This window comes from Misgurnus anguillicaudatus, chromosome 23, assembly GCF_027580225.2.
Source record: "Misgurnus anguillicaudatus chromosome 23, ASM2758022v2, whole genome shotgun sequence".
NCBI lineage: Eukaryota > Metazoa > Chordata > Actinopteri > Cypriniformes > Cobitidae > Misgurnus > Misgurnus anguillicaudatus.
In genome coordinates, this window is record NC_073359.2 from 4,179,692 (window position 1) to 4,185,153 (window position 5,462).

General features: G+C 35.3%; 1 pseudogene; it reads left to right on the top strand.

Annotated features, from left to right (window-relative positions):
* The first annotated feature begins 786 nt into the window (after positions 1–786).
* Positions 787–5,200, top strand: LOC141359302 (solute carrier family 2, facilitated glucose transporter member 9-like; annotated as a pseudogene).
* The last annotated feature ends 262 nt before the right edge of the window (positions 5,201–5,462 follow it).

A 5,462-nucleotide genomic window follows, 5' to 3' on the forward strand; every position in this document is an offset into this window, starting at 1 on the left:
TTTTTAACAGCATCTTACCTTGTCCCTGTTGGCAGTAGCGTTGCTCTCGTCATTGGGAAGCTCTCTGCTTTATGGTTATAATCTGGCTGTGGTTAATTCTCCTGCGCTAGTAAGTGACCTAAATATGAATAATATGAGTGAAACTAATACTGTTTTGTATAACGGGACTTGCTGTTTGGACTCTGGAACCACCTAAAATACTGATCTCATCATTTAAATTAACTTTTATATTATTAATTTAATATCTGAATATTATGATGTTAGACTACATAGAAAGAAATAAGAGATATTCAACCATTATTGGCAATGGCAAGACATTTTGTGTTTGTTTGCTCACAGAGGAAAAACTCCTCAGTATAAATGATGATGTTTTTCATTGTTCTTGTTCTTTATTAGTACATTAAGGACTTTTATAACCAAACCATTGTGAGACGTTATGGGTCAGGAGTGGATGAAGAGCATCTTACGCTTTTCTATTCAATCACTGTGTCTATATTTGCCATTGGAGGATTGCTGGGCTCTCTCACAGTATGAATACAGGTTACCACATTTGGAACGTAGAAAATTAAGCTTCAGATCCCAGAATTAATTTATTTACCAATATTTTGTAATGAAAGATAAAAAATCTAATAGTGTAATCTTAGAAATAAATGCGTACAGGTTAAGCTCTTTATCACAGTTATTAAAGACTAATTTCTTCAATCTCAAATGTGTACAAAATATATTTACATGCATGTAATAAGACACTTTTATCGAAAGCAACTTTGTGTGTTTGTCTAATTTGTAGGAAAGGGATGCTGATACGCAGCACAGTTCTGGTGTTTGTAGGTGGAGGGTTGATGGGCTTCAGTCGGTTATGTGGCTCACCAGAAATGATTATTATCGGTCGCTTCATTACAGGAATACATTCAGGTAAAGCAATGTCCTAAAAAATTACAATCTTTTCAAAATGTGCCTTGCATTTCTCGTGCTATTAGTAATCTTATGTTGTGCATTTATCTGCTTTACTGATGTGTCCTCTGTTGTAGGGATATCTCTCAGCGTTGTGCCCATGTTTCTTGGAGAAATTGCTCCAAAGAATCTCCGTGGATTCCTGCCCAGCATTTTCATCTGTTTGGGTGTATTTATTGCTCAGGTTCTGGGGCTTCATGAGATCTTAGGCAAGGTGAGTCTTGATTGAAAGTCCTCAATCCTTTACTGAAATCATTTAAAACTATTTTTGTGTTAAAAACTGCTGTTCATTTTTAGTTGATGTATTTACTAATATGAACTTTATTGTAAAGTGTTGTTGTATTTTTGATCTGGTGTCTCCACACAGGAAGAGTTCTGGCCTCTGTTACTCTCTCTTGTCATATTGCCCACATTCATACAGCTCGTCTTCTTGTCATGGTTCCCAGAGAGTCCAAGATATCTTTTGATAGAAAAGCAGAACATTCATGCCACAATCACAGGTAAAGACTTTTATATTCAAAGATTGTGACATCCTGGTCTGTGTCTTCTGTGGTTTTAGTGCCTTGTTTCGTCTTGTTTCTGTGTTGCTCCGTCTCTTTGAGCAACTCTGTCATTATATGATATCACGTGATCTTTTCGTCTGATTCTTTTGTGTTATGATGCTTTTCTGTCCTGCTTGATGTAGCATTGAGGTGGTATCGTGTTAAGTGTAACATCCAGGCTGAGGTGGAGGAGATGCAGGAAGAGCAGCGAACTTTGACCTCAGTGAAGACGGTCTCAGTATTACAGCTCTTCAAGGATTCGTCTGTGCGCTGGCAACTTATCACCATCATTGTGGTCAATGCGGGAATGCAGCTGTCGGGAATCGATGCGGTGTGAATATTGTGTGAAAAAGACAATAATGTTGTCGTAGATAAAAACAGGACTGATTTGACTTCTCTATTTTTAGATCTAGTTCTACACCAATTCAATCTTTGAGAATGTCGGCATTCCTGCTCATCAGATCCAGTATACAACAGTAGGCACAGGAGCTATAGAAGTCATCGCTGGACTCATAGGTGTAAGATTAGGGGAGAGCGGGGTAAGTTGTCACACGGGTAAGTTGTCACACTGTTAATAACTCCAACACTAGAGGCTCTATCTCAAAAATCAAATAGCCACTTTATGTGACTTCTTCTTCTATAGTGAACTTCCTGTTCACATGTGGTCAAGATCACTGTAATCTGAGGTTAGCACAATTTTCTTATTTTTCTGCTTAAAAAGTTAAAAAAAAATCACTTTACATTTTATGCAATACAACTTTGTTAGGTGTGAATGTTTAAAATGATTATTTTGCACAAAATAGAGGAGACCGTAAAGTGTCTTTTGATACTTTAGCTAAAGTGATATGATGAGCTAAACTTGAGATTTAGACAACATTAGCACACAAGTAATTATGGGGCAAGTTGTCTCAATGACTTTGGGTCAAGTCGTCACATCTGACAACTTGCCCCTGTACAAACAAACACATCGAACATGCTCAGAAAACATGATATAGAAAAGAATAAGCCTCAATCTAGCAAAAAGCTGTTTCAAAAGAAAGGGAAGCAGAAATCTGGACCTATGAAAAACAAGGCAGCTAAAAGAAGAAAAATCATGCAAGAGTCATCATCAGATGATGAAGAGTGCTTCTGCCTCGTCTGTGTAGAGCCATTTTCAAAGAGTCGTCCAAAGGAGACCTGGGTAAAATGTGTAAAATGCAACAATTGGGCCCATGATGCTTGCACCTCAGGCCAGGCAATTTATGTGTGTCAGAATTGTGATTCTGGAGATGAGTCCTATTAGTCATACAGGGCATCTGTTTTGTTCAGAGGTTAAACATGTTAAGTTAAGCAAGTTATCTGCAGCGTTCCATTCAGTTATCTGGTTTTATGTGAAAGCCATAGAACATTTGAACCAAAGTTCAAAGTAAAGTGGTCTTGCCACTTAATTGAAATGTGCATTATTTGGATTGAAATAATTGTTTTTCCAGATTCTCCAGGCACGGATGTTTATATTTCCAGTTTGGTTTGAGTTTAAAAATTAAAATCAATATTCACAATTAAGTAGTTGTGTTCTTATTTTTAGATAATCTAGTGTGACAACTTACCCGCCCTAGTGTGACAACTTACCCTCCGATGGGGCAAATTGTCACAAGTGCACAGTCACTATTCAACAGTCTACAACTCTGTAATGAGATAAGATATAAAGATGTTATGAATACAACATATGTGCCCAAGACTTCCTTCTTTCATTTGGTATGAGATTTATACCATTTTGATGTATGGTGCTCAGTAAATGTTAGACAGTGTGAAAAGTGTGACAACATACCCCGCTCTCCCCTACATTGAATGTTAAAACAGTTTAAGATCTCGTGCACTATCATGATTTAATCACGAGTAAGCGGTGCTCTTGGGCATGATTTATTTAACTATAGGCTGACAATATATGCAGAAACTCAATTTATACTCTTCAGATTGTGTTTCTACAGTAAAATCTGATATTGTATGCAGGTATAATATATAGAAGAGTAATGCCAAAGTTTACAAATAAATTAAAAATAATTGCATGGCAAATCATTAAAATGTATAATTTTATAACAGATATTTAATAAACCTTTTACTACAACAGATTTTGCTTTATAAACATTTTAGGCCAAACTGCTTTCACATAACTCCACAGAAACTGTTTTTATATTTTTGTTTGTTTGTTGTTTTCTTCATTGTATGAACATAAACTCATTGAGTTGAAAGCGTCTAACAGTGTTTTTCTGAATCTTCAGTGCTTCATTATTGAGCGTGTTGGCAGGAGGCCGCTAATGATTGCTGGTTTTAGCTTTATGTGCATTTGCTGTGCTGGAATTACTTTTTCACTTCAATTACAGGTAATTCTGATGATTCCTGAACTCTTTGTTGGTTATACACTATTTATCTTTACTTTTAAGTTGTCTTTAATTTAATTGTAATCTTAATTATTTCATTGAAACTGATTTAGACAAAGATGTTTATTATGTAAAGGTGTATGTTAGAGATTTATAGTGACTTGTGTTTGTGTTTTTCTGTTGTCAGACTCATGTGTCCTTCATGCATTATATCAGTGTGATCTGTGTGGTTGGGATTATTGCTGGATTCTGTATAGGGCCTGGTGAGGACGTCACATTGGGTCTCATCATTACACATTGTTTGCCTGCTCATTTACTAGATTTATCTCTGAAGAGTAGTCATAAAATATCTAAAAGATCAAGTTTGAGCTGTCTTAATGAAGCTGTTATGTTTACAGATATTGCACTAAATGGGATCACAGAATTTCACGACACATTTAACTGATTTATGAGCTCAAAAAAGACAAAAAGAAAAGACAAACAAGAAATAATTGCAAAGTTTGGGTGTTTATTACTTTGTCAAACCCCAAAAGATCTCTAATTAAAAGTTTAATGTATTAAATTGAGCAACTAGTGCCACCTAGAGGCAGATTAGTATTACAGGTCTCTGCTACTTAAAGATGAATGTCCTTCTTTAAAATGAATGTGGAGTGTAACACATAATAATAAAACCTTTTATAACTCACTTTTCAATACAATTAAAACCCAAATACATCTTGTGTGCAGCCGGTGTCTCATTATTGTTGACAGGAGAGCTCTTTAAACAGTCTCATCGACCTGCTGCCTACATTGTAGGAGGATTTCTTAACTGGATATCAAACTTCACTGTGGGCTTTGTATTTCCATTCCTACAGGTAAGACTTCCTCAGGGAACATGAACATATATGATATATTTACGTATATGAAATACAAATGAGATTATTTAATTGATCTATTCACTCACTTTCATATTTATCTGATATATTGTTCAATGTTTTTTCCAGATGTCAGCTGGTGCTTTCTGTTTTCTGGTGTTTTGTGGTGTGTGTGTTGGTGTGGCGCTCTATGTCTACTTCATTGTCCCTGAGACAAAGAACAAAACTTTTGTGGAGATCAGTCAGATGTTTGCTTTAAAAAATAGACGTGAAATTGAAAAAGAGCCCCTGGCTATCGCTGACCAACTCAGTCTTAAAAAGATGAATGGATATGGAAGTGTTGTGACTGCAGATCTGGAGAAATCGTCTTGATGTTGTACGCTGTGATCTGATGCTGCTAAATACTGCTGCTCACAGTACCATCAAAATCTGAGATTATTTTTGTTATGCCTTTAACTATATTATTGTTTAATATAGTTTTTAATTTAATTTACATTAAAAAAATATTCAATAATCTTACTTAAAGCTGTTGAGTGTCATTGCTTTCTATATTATAATACTTCTCTTAACATGCAAAGACAAGTAAATAATAAATTAATTGTAATGCAGGCTTTATATGACAGTATTCACTTAGCTGAAAGTTCATGTTATTTATGTGTTTTTTTTTTTCAGTAGATGGCAGAACATTTTCACCAGACTGGTTTAATGCAAAAATGCAAATCTTTACAGTGAATTATATTATTCATTTAGCTGACGCT